Raw genomic sequence first — 14,531 nt, 5'->3', positions numbered from 1 at the left:
TTTTGAGGCATGTGATGAGATTTTGCCCTCATGCTATGCTTTCCTTTGTCTTGTCTCTTTCATAAAGTGTTCTTTGACCATCTAGTCATCACAACAAGACAACACACATTAGCTATATCAAACCGTGGCAATAGTGCTTCTTTTCATTAACACTATATGAATTATCATTCCTTATATCCATTTGAACCGTGACCTTCCTTGGAGGACACCAAACTTAATGTTTGGTCATATAGTTGAAAATATGTGGTTCTCCCTCCAACTAGTGAAATTGAAATCCCAATGTCATTCTTGGTCAAATGTTTATAAGAAATGTTTTCATCATAATTTTCCTTTTTCTCTCTCTCTTTTTTTTTTTCATGAAGGATCAATTGTGCCCCTAAATCCGTGCATCAAAGTTTGGTGAACACCAAATTTGTATCTTGCTTAAGGGGTAAATGTGAGATGCTAGTGGTAAATCACAATTGATGCCTTCATCATAGAGTATGATTTCTTTTTAATTGAAAAGTCTCGGTAAGAGATAATGTATGATCATTGATGCATGATTTTTTTAATTTTCATGAGAAGAGAAACACCAAACTTAGTGTTTGGTCATATGCTAGGCATATAGTATGAAAATGTTTGCAACACTGGTTTGGTGTGCTTGAAGGCACACCAAACTTTAGAAGTCTTAGCATATAAAAAAAAAATTTGCATGCATTCATTGAGTACGTCTATGAAAATAAATTTCATGCTCAGATGATCATAACTTATTGAATTTAAAATGACATAAATCTTAAATCATGGGTTGCCTCCCATGGAGCGCTCTTTTATTGTCACTAGCTTGACATTGGAGCTTTCTTTTATGGTGGTTGAGGGTTGTAGTGCCTCAACTTGTCTCCCCTGACTGTGATCCTCCTCTTTGTTCTCTGGTGTTCAATTTCAGCATGTTCCAACGAGAGTATGTTGCTGACATTGTAATAGTCATCAGTCCGTCGGCTTGCTCCCAGTTGTTGATATATCAATTGCACTTTGTCACCTTTGGAAAGCCCCTCTGTTGGAATCTTCCTATTCTTCCAACCCCTTTTTGTTTCGTTTCTGCGTTTCATCCTTTCTTTCGTTGACCTTTCTTTTCTGGCTGTAGGCTTACCTTGGGGATCTTTCATCCTTTCAGTGGCTAATAATCCAATATTCTCTTGGACTTCTTCATCAGTTTGCACAATCTTTTGCCTTGTGATGTTGTTGTGAATCGCCTTGTTGCTTTCTTCCTTTAACTGTGATTCTTCCTTGTCAAGTTCCATATAGTTTTTCTTCTCATTACCAAACTGTGCTTCTGGTAACACCTTCAGAGTGACACTCTTATCATGCATTCTAAGAGTTAATTCTCCTTCCTCTATGTCTATGATAGCTCTAGCAGTGGCCAAGAATGGCCTTCCCAAAATAATAGAGTCACCATCATCCCCTTCTGAATCTAGAACCACAAAATCTGTAGGGTATATGAAATTGTCCACCTTGACCAGCAGGTTTTCAATCATACCCCTGGGGTATACTGTTGACTTATCTACTAGCTCTAAAGATATCTGTACTGGTTTAACTTCCTCTATATGCAGCTTTTTTACCAAGGAGGATGGTATTAAGTTGATACTTGCTCCTAGATCGCACATTGCTTTAGTGATGGTTAATTCCCCAATGGTGCAAGGTAGCAAAAAGCTCCCTGGATCTTCAAGCTTAGGGGGAAACCCCTTTTGAATCAAAGCCCTGCATTCCTCAGTGAGCAGTATGGTTTCCTTCTCATCCCAACTTCTTTTCTTGTTGATAAGCTCCTTCAAAAATTTGGCATACAGAGGCATTTGCTCAAGTGCTTCAGCAAAAAGAATATTGATTGCCATCTTTTTGAAAGTCTCAAGGAACTTGTGAAAATGATGGTCCTTGGTTTCTTTGTTGAACCTCTGGGGATATGGCAGTGGAGGTACAAAGGTTTTCTCTGCTTGTTGCTTTTGATTCTTAGTTGGCTCTTCAACTGCTTCATTCCCTTTTTTTTGGAATTTTTGATTGTTTCTCCTTTGCTTGAGTTTGCTTTGAAGCTTCCTTACTTGCCATTGCATCATCATCATTGGCTTCCTCTGTGTGTGTTGGTTGTTCCTCTTCTATTGGTCTTTTGCTGCTTTCTACTTGCTTCTTAGTAGTGTCATTATTGCTCATCAATGTTCTCCCACTCCTTAATTGTATCGCCTTGCATTCTTCTTTAGGATTTGGGATTGTGTCACTCGGCAGTGAGCTTGAGGGTCTCTCAAGAGAAATATGCTTGGAGATTTGCCCCATCTGTCTCTCTAGGCTCTTCAGGGATGCTTCATGATTCTTGGTTGTCATTTCCTGGTGTTTCAACATTTTGTCTATCACGGCCTCCAAGTTAGTGATTCTTTGGGCTTCAGGTGATACTTGAGGTGGGTTATGAGATGTGGGTGGTGGATGGTAGGCATTTTGGTTGGTGGGTTGGTTATTAGATTGGTACTGGTTGGGGTTGGGGTAGTTGTTTTGAGGTTTTCTGTAGGGGTTTTGGTTAGTATGCTGCTGGTTGTGGTTTGGGTTGCTTCTTGGGTTGTTTTGGTTTGAGTTCCTCTGCCATGGTTGTTGGTTTTGGGTATGATTATCTCCCCACCTGAGGTTTGGGTGGTTCTTCCAGGATGGATTGTATGTATCACCATACACTTCATTTGGTCCTTGGTTGTGCATATACTGTACTTGCTCTTGTTGTTGTTCTTCTTGAGTTTCATCATTCTGTCCCCATGTGGTTGATGGTTGGCTAGTGTTAACTGCTGCAACTTGGAGACTATCAATCCCCTTGGCCATTTGTTTAAATTATTGTTGAATTTGCTGCTGCATCATCTTGTTTTGAGCCAAGATTGAGTCCACTCCTTCTAGCTCCATTACTCCTCTTCTTTGTGATGGTTGGCGGTTTCTTTGATGAGCAAAGAAATATTGGTTGTTAGCCACCATATCAATGAGATTTTGAGCTTCCTCTGCAGTTTTCATGAGTTGCAAGGAACCTCCAGCTGAATGATCCAAAGTTTCTTGAGATTTCAGTGTTAAGCCCTCATAGAAATTCTGCAGCTTATCCCACTCAGTGAACATTTCAGGAGGACATTTCCTGATTAGAGCCTTGTATCTCTCCCATGCCTCATGGATGGGTTCAGCCTCCATTTGTGTAAATGTTTGTACCTCAGTCTTCAACCTTATGATCCTTTGCGGTGGGTAAAATTTGGCAAGGAACTTGGTTACCAAATCATTCCAATTGTTGATGCTGTCTCTTGGAAAGGATTCCAACCATTGAGTGGCCTTGTCTCTGAGAGAAAATGGGAATAGCAATAGCTTGTAGCTGTCAGGAGGCACACCATTAGTTTTAACAGTGTTACAAATCCTCAAGAAGGTGGATAGGTGTTGGTTCGGATCTTCAAGTGGTCCTCCACCAAAAGAGCAATTGTTTTGAACCAAAGTGATGAGTTGTGGCTTTAGTTCAAAATTGTTTGCATTGACATTTGGAGTTAAGATGCTACTTCCACAATGTCTAGGATTTGCAAAAGTATAGGAGGCTAAAACTCTCCTCTGGGGTGGATTGTTATTGTTGTTGTCTGCTCCACCTGGTGGATTGGTTGAATGTTCCTCCATATCTTGGAATTCTTCTTCTGATTCCTCTTCTCCAACAATATTTTTCCCTCTTTCAGCTCTTCTTAACCTTCTAAGAGTTCTTTCGTCTTGTTCATGAAAGATGGGTGTATTTCTTCTTGTACCTGACATACAAGCAGAACATAAGAAACACACAAACCAGTGACACTTCAATCTACTGCTAGAATGAAGTTTTAGTTAGCTTAAGCAAAAATTCAAACAGTTAGTGGGTTAGTCAAAAATTAAAGAAACAGGAAATAAAAATGCTAGATCTATATCACCACCTCACTTAATCATTGTCAATCTAATCAATCCCCGGCAACGGCGCCAAAAACTTGATGAGATATTTTCGTAGAGAAACGAATTTCTCCAAAACACCCAAATCTAACCGGCAAGTGCACCGGGTCGCATCAAGTAATAATAACTCACGGGAGTGAGGTCGATCCCACAGGGATTGAAGGATTGAGCAATTTTAGTTTAGTGGTTGATTTAGTCAAGCGAATCAAGATTTGGTTGAGAGATTTGTGATTTGCAGAATTTAAATTGCATAGAAAGTAAAGGGAATGGGTAATTGGCATGAAATTAAAGAGAACAGGAATTAAAGTGCTGAATCTTAAAGAACAAGAAATTAAATGGCAGAAACTTAGAACGCAAGAAATGTAAATTGCAAAATCTTAAAGTGCAAGAAATGTAAATGGCTTGAATTGTAAAGGGAATGGGGAGTTGGATTTGCAGAAATTAAACAAGGAAATGTAAAATTGCAACAAACAGAGAAGTAAAGAAGGACTTGAATCGAACCGGATCTTAAAACAAAAATGTAAATGAGCATGAAAACAGTAAACAGGGAATGGGAAATGGAAATTCCGGATCTCAGGACCCAAGAGACTAGAAAGCCAAGTCTAGATCTCAATGCCTTCCTAGATCCAATCAAGAGCAATTGCAAAGAAAATGTAAATTGCAAAGAAAGTAGATGAAAAGCAATTAACCGAAACTGAATTCAATTGTGCAGTAAAATTAAACAGAGATATCTTAGGATGAGATTGAAACAGAATTCCTTCAATTCTCCAACCCAAGATCCAAGACAATTGTAATTGAAATTGAAAGCAAGAAAACTAAGAGGAAGGGAATTCAATTCTCCTTCCCCGAGACTTAGAAATTAAAATTCACTCAACACCAAAAGCTCTCCGAAAACTCTCTATGAAAACTAAAAGGGAAAGCTCTCTTCAAAACTTAAATTCTAATCTATTTATACACTTTCTTCAAATGGTCTTCAAGCCTTCAATTGGGCCTTTGCTCTTGGTGGAATTGGGTTGAGAGAGGCCTTGGTTGATTGCTCTTGGAGTTTGGAGAAGAACCGAATTGAACCGGGTTGGAATCATGAAAGCTTGAGTAAAAGTTGGAGTAAAAGTTAGGGGTCTAACTTTTGCTCCAACTTTTCACATCAGCACCCTTGTTTTGCTGATACCAACGTTGGGGCAAAAGTTAGGGGTCTAACTTTTGCTCCAACGTTGGCCTCCCCTTGGTTATTCATGGCGCCAACGTTAGCCAAAAAGTTAGGGGGTTAACGTTGGCGCAAACTTTTGCTAGTCCAGGGAGTGTTTTTCATGTGCCAACGTTAGCCAAAAAGTTAGGGGGCTAACGTTGGCGCAAACTTTTTGTGCATCCAGGGAGTGTTTTTCATGCCAAAAGTTAGCCAAAAAGTTAGGGGTCTAACTTTTGCTCCAGCTTTTGCCCAAAAGTTAGCCAAAAAGTTAGGGGTCTAACTTTTGCTCCAGCTTTTACTTCCTGGTTCATAATTAATCCAAAAGTTTGAGCTAAAGTTTGAGGGCAAACTTTTGCTCAAACTTTTTGTTCTCTCTTCCTTCTAGCCCTTCCTTCTTGCATCAACCTTTCTCCAAGCTTTCTTCACCTATCATTAATCAACCAAACACATCAAAGCTATGCTCAAAATCATGAGATATTCATTCTTTCATAATATGTGACAATTATAGCACAAAACCTCATGAAATAGCATGAATTCATACATGGTTGATTAAATCAAAGGAAACATGAAAATCTACCCAATTGGCTTGCTTTTGGCTCAAGAAAGTGCATAATTCAGTTGAAAACAAAAGAAAAAGGCTAGTGAAACTAGGCTAAGATGACTTGTCATCATTGATCTCCTTGGCAATCTTAAGTGATTGAATTACAATTCCTTGCAATTCAATCTCTCAAATCTTGATCAATAGCCAATTTCTTGGTCAATTGCTCATGAGAAGAGATGAAGTATGGTCACTGATTATACCACATGCATTTCCCAAACCAAGTATTGAGAGGGTTACAGTCACATACCCATCCAAACCCAATTTGGTCCAGCATGAGAAAGCATTTCTAGCTTGATCTCTTCATTCCTCTTCCAAGGTTCAAAAGAGATCCAAGTTTGAATAGCTTCTATTCCAAGATAACTACTCAATTGGATGAAGATCGAAAGCTTTCAAGTAAAATCAAGAGGAAAGATAGAAGAAGAACAATGAAAATCAGTATTGATCCATCAAATTACAACAGAGCTCCCTAACCCAATGAAAAGGGTTTAGTTGTTCATAGCTCTTGAAAATGAAAACAAAGATGGAGAATACATCATACAACTAGAATTGCAAAGAAAGTAAAATACAGAGAGTAGTTCTCTTTTTCCAGCCTCCAGAACTCTTTCTCAATTCAAAGCTACTCCTATATATACTACTCTTCTCAGCTTCTAGTGTGATTCTTCAAGTCTTGGGCCTTTGGATCTTGAGTTTGAAGTAGTTCCTTTCTTTTTTTGGGCTTGGCTTTACTTGCAGAGAGAAAGTGTGAAGTGCGCAGAGAGTTTAGTTCAGGACGTTAGGGGTGTTAACATTTAGTGAGAATATAAGTTCGAGAACGTTAGTGACACTTAACATTGTCACTAACGTTCCAATACACCCCTTTGCCTCACGTTAAAACCCACGTTAACTAGGTTAACGTGGCTTTTAACGTTGCCTTGTTATCCTTCGAGAACGTTAGTGACACTCAACATTGTCACTAACATTCCAGTGTGCCCCTTCTTGCTTCACGTTAAAGCCCACGTTAACTAGGTTAACGTGGCTTCTAACGTGGCTTTTGCCAACCTTCGAGAATGTTAGTGACATTCAACATTGTCACTAACGTTCCAATGTGCCCCTAGGTCTCACGTTAGAGTCCACGTTAACTAGGTTAACGTGGCTTCTAACGTGGCCATTCTTAGCCATCCCAACGTTAGTGACAATGTTGAGTGTCACTAACGTTGGCTCAACCTTCATTCCTCATCGTTAGCTTCCACGTTAACCAAGTTAACGTGGAAGCTAACGTGACTCTTAGGGGTTGTGTGGTTGCTTCAACGTTAGTGACAATGTTGAGTGTCACTAACGTTGTCGACAACTCTTCATTCCTTTACGTTAGTTCCCACGTTAACCAAGTTAACGTGGGAGTTAACGTGGTACTTAGCACCATAGGCCAACGTTAGTGACAATGTTGAGTGTCACTAACGTTGGCTTCTCTCCCTCCCCCTTAACGTTAGAGGCCACGTTAACTAGGTTAACGTGGCTTCTAACATGGCCACTTATGAGTAAGTGCCAACGTTAGTGACAATGTTGAGTGTCACTAACGTTGGCTCAACTTCATTTCTCCACGTTAGAGTTCACGTTAACTTGGTTAACGTGACTCTCTAACGTGGGCATTGATGGCTTTTTGAGAGTGTTATTGGCAATCACTTTTCTCATTAATCTTTGCAAGTTACCTCCCCTTCTCTTGCTCTTTTTTAGTCCTGAAATCAAGCAACCAAGTGCATCAAAGCTCTAGTCCAAGTCATGAGTAATGCAACATAATATTTGTCACTAAACTTATGCAAAATCCTCATGAAATCATGTAAAATACACAATGTATGCTTGAGTCAAGGCATAAGTGAATATTTACCAAAACTAGCTTATTTCCTAAAGAAATGCATGAAACTAACCTAAAAACAGTAAAGAAAAGGTCAGTGAAACTGGCCAAAATGCCCTGGCATCATGTAGCTGCTTGCATTTCAGACAGACTCTGAGAAATCGTATTGACTTGTTGAGTCAATATTTTATTCTGAGCCAATATGGCATTCAGAGTATCAATCTCAAGAACTCCTTTCTTCTGAGTTGTCCCATTATTCACAGGATTCCTTTCAGAGGTGTACATGAATTGGTTATTTGCAACCATTTCAATGAGTTCTTGAGCTTCTGCAGGCATCTTCTTCAGATGAAGAGATCCTCCAGCAGAGCTATCCAATGACATCTTGGATAGTTCAGATAGACCATCATAGAAGATTTCTATGATGCTCCATTCTGAAAGCATGTCAGAAGGGCACCTTCTGATCAATTGCTTGTATCTTTCCCATGCTTCATAGAGGGATTCTCCTTCCTTCTGTCTGAAGGTTTGGACTTCCACTCTACGCTTACTCAATTTTTGAGGTGGAAAGAACTTTGCCAAGAAGGCATTGACTAACTTTTCCCAAGAGTTCAAGCTTTCTTTAGGTTGTGAGTCCAACCATGTCCTAGCTCTGTCTCTTACAGCAAAAGGAAAAAGCATAAGTCTATAGACTTCAGGGTCAACCCCATTGGTCTTGACAGTGTCACAGATTTGCAAGAATTCAGCCAAGAACTGATGAGGTTCTTCCAATGGAAGTCCATGAAACTTGCAATTCTGTTGCATTAGAGAAACTAATTGAGGCTTAAGCTCAAAGTTGTTTGCTCCAATGGCAGGGATAGAAATGCTTCTCCCATAGAAATCAGGAGTAGGTGCAGTAAAGTCACCAAGCACATTCCTTGCATTGTTGGCATTGTTGTTGTTTTCGGCTGCCATAGTTTCTTCTTCTTTGAAGAGCTCTGTTAGGCCTTCTAGAGAGAGTTGTGCTTTAGTTTCTCTTAGCTTTCTCTTCAAGGTCCTTTTAGGTTCAAGATCAGCTTTAACAAGAATGCTTTTATCTTTGCTCCTGCTCATATGAAAGAGAAGAGAACAAGAAAGTATGGAATCCTCTATGTCACAGTATAGAGATTCTTTGTGGTGTCAGAGGAAAAAAAGAATAGAAGGAGGAGGTAAAGAAGAGGGAATTCGAACTTATCAAGAGGGACAGAGTTCGAATTGCACCTTGAGGAGGAGTGTTAGTCCCTTAAATATAATGATGTGAGAAGAGAGGAAGAAATTTTCGAAAAATAAAAAGAAATTTGAAAAATTGATTGAGATTTTCGAAAACTAAGATTGGGAAAGAAATTAAGTGATTTTGAAAAAGATTTTGAAATTAGAAATCAGAAAGATATGATTGAAAATTAATTTTAAAAAAAAAGATGTGATTGAAAAGATATGATTGAGAAGATATGATTGAAAATCAAATTAAAAAGAGAAAGTTTTAAAACTAAAGTTGATTACTTGACTAACAAGAAATTAAAAGATATGATTCTAAAAATTTAAAATTTGATCCTTTCTTAATAGGCAAGTAACAACTTGAAAATTTTGAAGCAAATCTTGAATTGAAGCAAAGATTTTTGAAAATAGTAAAAATAAATATAAAATGGAAAGAAATTGATTTTGAAAGAGATATGATTGAAAAGATATGATTTGAAAAAGATTTGATTTTGAAAAATTATGAAAACTTGAAAAAAATGTGAATTAAAAACAAAATCTTCCCTCTAGTGTCATCCTGGCGTTAAACGCCCAGCCAGGTATCCTGGCTGGCGTTTAAACGCCAGTTTTCCTTCTTCACTGGGTGTTTTGAACGCCCAGCTTTTTCTGTTTGATTCCTCTGCTGACTGTTCTGAATCTTCAATTCTCTGTGTTATTGACTTGAAAAGACATAGTTTTAAAAATATTTTTGAATTTTTTTTTGATGATGAGAAACAATAAAAATGCAACTAAGATCAAATAAACAATGCACGCAAGACACCAAACTTAAAAATTTTCATATAGGAGACACTAACAAATTGAGAATGCATATGAGAAACAACAAAACACGCAAAACAAGAGAATTTAAAGATCAGAGCAAGGAAATCATCAAGAATAACTTGAAGATCAATAAAGAACATAATGCATAAAATTTCTAAAATTAGAAGGATAAAGACATGCAATTGACACCAAACTTGAAATAAGACAATAGACTCAAACAAGAAACATAAAATATTTTTGGTTTTATGATTTTAAAATTTTTTTGTATTTTTTTTCCGAAAATTATATAGAAAAGAAAATAAAGAGAATCAAAACTTTTAATAAGAATTCTAGGAATCATGCAATGTTAGTCTAAAGCTTCAGTCTAAAAAGGATTAGACATGTTTGGCCAAGCTTCAGCAGGACATTACATTCAATAGCTAAATTGATGAGAATCAATCAGCTTTTGTGATGGTGGGAACATCACCTTGAAACTCTAGAATTCATTCTTAAAAATTCTGAAGAAAAGATACCTAATCTAAGCAACAAGATGAACCGTCAGTTGTCCAAACTCGAACAATCCCCGGCAACGGCGCCAAAAACTTGGTGCGCGAAATTGTGATCATCAACAATGGAGCCAAAGGACTTCGAGCTCTTAAACATGAATCACACTTTGTCACAATTCCGCACAACTAACCAGCAAGTGCACTGGGTCGTCCAAGTAATAAACCTTACGTGAGTAAGGGTCGATCCTATGGAGACTGTCGGCTTGAAGCAAGCTATGGTCATCTTGTAAATCTCAGTCAGGCAGATTCAAATGGTGATGGAGGATTGATAATTAAAAGATGAATAAAACATAAAATAAAGATAGAGACACTTATGTAATTCATTGGTGGATTTCAGATAAGCGTATGAAGATGCTTTGTTCCCCTTGAACCTCTGCTTTCCTATTGCCTTCTTCCAATCATTCATACTCCTTTCCATGGAAAGCTTTATGTTCGGCATCACCGTTGTCAATGGCTACATCCCGTCCTCTCAGTGAAAATGGTCCTGATGCTCTGTCACAACATCGGCTAATCAGCTGTCGGTTCTCGATCATGTCGGAATAAGATCTATTGATCCTTTTGCGTCTGTCACACGCCCCACAATAGCGAGTTTGAAGCTCGTCACAGTCATCCCTTCCCAGATCCTACTCAGAATACAACAGACAAGGTTTAGACGTTCCGTATCTCAGGAATGGCTGCCATTAATTCTAGCCTATACTACGAAGGTTCCAATCTTAGATTAGAAACCTAAGAGATACACATTCAATCTTGGTTGCATGTAGAACGGAAGTGGTTGTCAGTCACGCGTTCATAGGTGAGAATGATGATGAGTGTCACGGATCATCACATTCATCAAGTTGAAGAACGAATGAATATCTTGGAGAAGAAATAGACTTGAGTTGAATAAAAAAACAATAGTACTTGTATTAATTCATGAAGAACAGCAGAGCTCCACACCTTAATCTATGGTGTGTAGAAACTCCACCGTTAAAAATACATAAGAACAAGGTTCAGGCATGGCCGTGAGGCCAGCCTCCAAACGTGCATAAGACTCTCAAATATCAAAAGTTTATCAAGTGTGAAAATACAATAGCAAAAGGTCCTATTTATAGAGAACTAGTAGCCTAGGGTTTACAGAAATCAGTAATTAATGCAGAAATCTTTTTCCGGGCCCACTTGGTGTGTGCTTGAGCTGAGCATTGAAGCTTTCATGTGTAGAGACTTTTCTCGGAGTTAAACGCCAGCTTTTGTGCCAGTTTGGGCGTTTAACTCCAGCTTTTGTGCCAGTTTTGGAGTTAAACGCCAGAATTCTTGGGCTGACTTGGAACGCCTGTTTGGGCCATCAAATCTCGGGAAAAGTATGGACTATTATATATTGCTGGAAAGCCCAGGATGTCTACCTTCCAACGAAATTAAGAGCGCACCAATTGGGCTTCTGTAACTCCAGAAAATCACTTTGAGTGCAGGGAGGTCAGAATCAAACAACATCTGCAGTCCTTTTTCAGTCTCTGAACCAGATTTTTGCTCAGGTCCCTCAATTTCAGCCAGAAAATACCTGAAATCACAGAAAAATACACAAACTCATAGTAAAGTCTAGAAATGTGATTTTTAAATAAAAACTAATAAAAATATAATAAAAACTAATTAAAATATACTAAAAACATACTAAAAATAATGCCAAAAAGCGTATAAATTATCTGCTCATCACGCACGTAGTGTGTGCGAGTTGTGCATCTAGCACAAGTTCCTCCCATGCGTACGCGTGACCCACGCGTACGTGTCACCTTCTTTTTCCCCTTGTCATGCCTACTCGTGACTGATGCATGCGTGTCAGTTCCCATTTTTGCCACGCATGCGTACGCGTGACCTTCCGCGTACGTGTGAGCTCCCCTGTCCTACATACTCTTCTTTTCTTCTCTTCTCTCTATTTCTTTTCTTCTTTTCTCTTCTTCTCTTTCTTTCTTTCAACCATCATCCACCACCATCATTTCTTTTAGTTAGTTAGTTAATTAGTTAATTAGTTAGTTAGTTAGTTAGTTTAATTTTCTATTTTAGGTGGTAAGTGTTTGATTATTGATTTCATTTATTGTTTCTTGATGTTGAAATTATTCATTGTTGGATTTCTTTATTGAGGTTATACTTTATTACTTGGTATTGAATTTTGATTGTTGGATATTTGTGTATACCAAGTACTTGTGACATTACCCTTAAGATTGTTTTTGGATTTTTAAATTGCATGTTGTAGCTAGCCATTATGTAATTTAAATTCACTATCTATTGTATGGCAATTGTATGTAATTGATAAACAACTATTTTATGGTTTATCTTGTGCTAATTGATAAATTCACATTATCCTTTGCTCACTTATTCATATAATTTGCATGGTTTTATAAATCCTTCCTGATTCTGTAACATAATTGAAAACATGTTTCTTTGGCCTTTAAACTGTCAATTTTAATTATCCTTTGTTACCATTCGATGTCGTGATCTGTGTGTTGAGTATTTTCAGGCTTTATAGGGCAGGAATGACTTAGAGGATGGAAAGGAAACATGCAAAAGTGGAAGGAACATGAGAAATAAAGTTTCGAGAAGTTGGCAGCGATGCGCACGCATGAGTGACACGTACGCGTGCCTAACGCAGAAGATGAGCAATGCGTATGTGTGACTAATGCGTACCCGTGACAAGGAATTTTGCCAAATGACGTGCACGCATGACCTACGCGTATGCGTGACATGCGCCACGTGCAGAAATTGCAGAAAGCGCTGCGAGCAATTTCTGGGCTCCTTTTGGCCCAGTTCCAAGCCCGAAAAACACAGAATAGAAGCTGCAGAATAGGGGAAACACAAAGAGGACGATTCACTTCTCATTCATAATTTTAGGTTTAAATGTAGTTTTCTAGGGAGAGGGGCTCTCTCCTCTCTCTAGGTTTTACGATTTTAGGTTTAGCTTTTCTTAACATCAGATTTCTACTTTGCTTTAATTTAGTTTTCTTCTTCTCTTATTTGTTCTAGTCCTTTAGTTTACTTATTTCTCTTGTTGATTTCTTTATTTTCTCAATTTGGTTTATGAACTCCATGTTAGATTCAATTTCTTATTAATGCAAGTTGAGGTATTTCATATTTATTGCTTCTTCCTTTATTTGATATCATTGATGCTTGCAATTGTTGGTTTTAGATTTTACATTCTGTATTGTTTTTCTATGCTTTTATGTTGTGCCTCCCAAGTGTTTGATAAAATGCTTGGGAGAGTTTTAAGTTAGATTTTTTATATTCTTAGCTTGAATTGATTAATTGGAGACTCTTGAATCATCAAAGTCTCTTGTTGGTTGGTGATTGAGACTTGCTAGTTGGCTTGAGCTTCACTAATGCTAGTTTTTGACTAGGACTTGTGAACTTAAGTTAACTTTACTCACTTGACTTTCCTTCATTGTTAGAGGTTAACTAAGTGAAAGCAAAAGGCAATTACCATCACAATTGACAATGATAATGAGGATAGGAATTCCAATTATCAATCCTTGCTGAGACTTTTCTTAATTATTAGTTTATTTTCTTGTCATTTACATTCCTTGTTCAACCTTTAAAAAAACCCAAAAACATACTATCTCATAACTAATAGTAACATACTTCCCTGCAATTCCTTGAGAGACGACCCAAGGTTTAAATACTTTGGTTTATTTTTATTTGGTTTGATTTATTGACAACCAAATTTTTGTATGAAAGGATTCTTTGTTGGTTTAGAAATTATACTAGCAACGAGAATTTATTATGAATTTTTTACTGACAAAGGTCCGTTCATCAAAATGGCGCCATTGCCGGGGACTTGGAAACGTGTGCCTTATTATTGGTTATTGTGAATATTGTGAATAATTTTGCTTTTTCGTTTCTTTGTTAGTGTTTCTAGTTTTAGGAGTTCATTTTCATTAATCTTTATTAGTTTTTATTTCTCTTGCTACTATGAATTCTCACCCCTTTGGCTATGAGTTTGGTTACAACCATGTTGTAGGAAGAGGAGATTACAATGAGAGCTTGGATCAAGGATGGGGCAATCAAAGATGGAAGGAGCCACAAGGATTTGATCAACCCTCTTGGCAACAACCATCTCCAAGGTATTATCAACAACCATTCTATGATGCTTACCAAGACAATGGTTACGGTGGACCTCTTCGTAATAATCAACACCCACCACAATATACCTATGAACCCCCTCCTCAACATAGCTTTGAACCACCATACTCACAAGCCCCTCTCCACCATTCACCCCCATATGACCCTGACCCTTATCCACCCAACCAATCACCATACAAACTATATGAACCATACATAGACCCACCCCAATTCCAACACAATTACCCCCAAGAACCACCACCTCCATATTCACCATATCCATGCCCTTACCAAAAAGAACCACCTTCCTACTTTGAACCCTTTCTC

General features: G+C 38.0%; 1 non-coding gene across 1 annotated transcript; it reads left to right on the top strand.

Moving 5' to 3' along the window:
- Positions 1-7,986: 7,986 nt before the first annotated feature.
- On the top strand, positions 7,987-8,094 carry LOC148580889 (small nucleolar RNA R71). Its single transcript, XR_015898603.1, has one exon. It is a non-coding gene; the product is annotated as a small nucleolar RNA R71 (small nucleolar RNA).
- The last annotated feature ends 6,437 nt before the right edge of the window (positions 8,095-14,531 follow it).

Source organism: Arachis ipaensis, chromosome B10 (assembly GCF_059453495.1).
Source record: "Arachis ipaensis isolate K30076 ecotype BB chromosome B10, ASM5945349v1, whole genome shotgun sequence".
In the NCBI taxonomy this organism is placed as follows: domain Eukaryota; kingdom Viridiplantae; phylum Streptophyta; class Magnoliopsida; order Fabales; family Fabaceae; genus Arachis; species Arachis ipaensis.
This window is presented reverse-complemented; position numbering and strand designations above follow the sequence as displayed.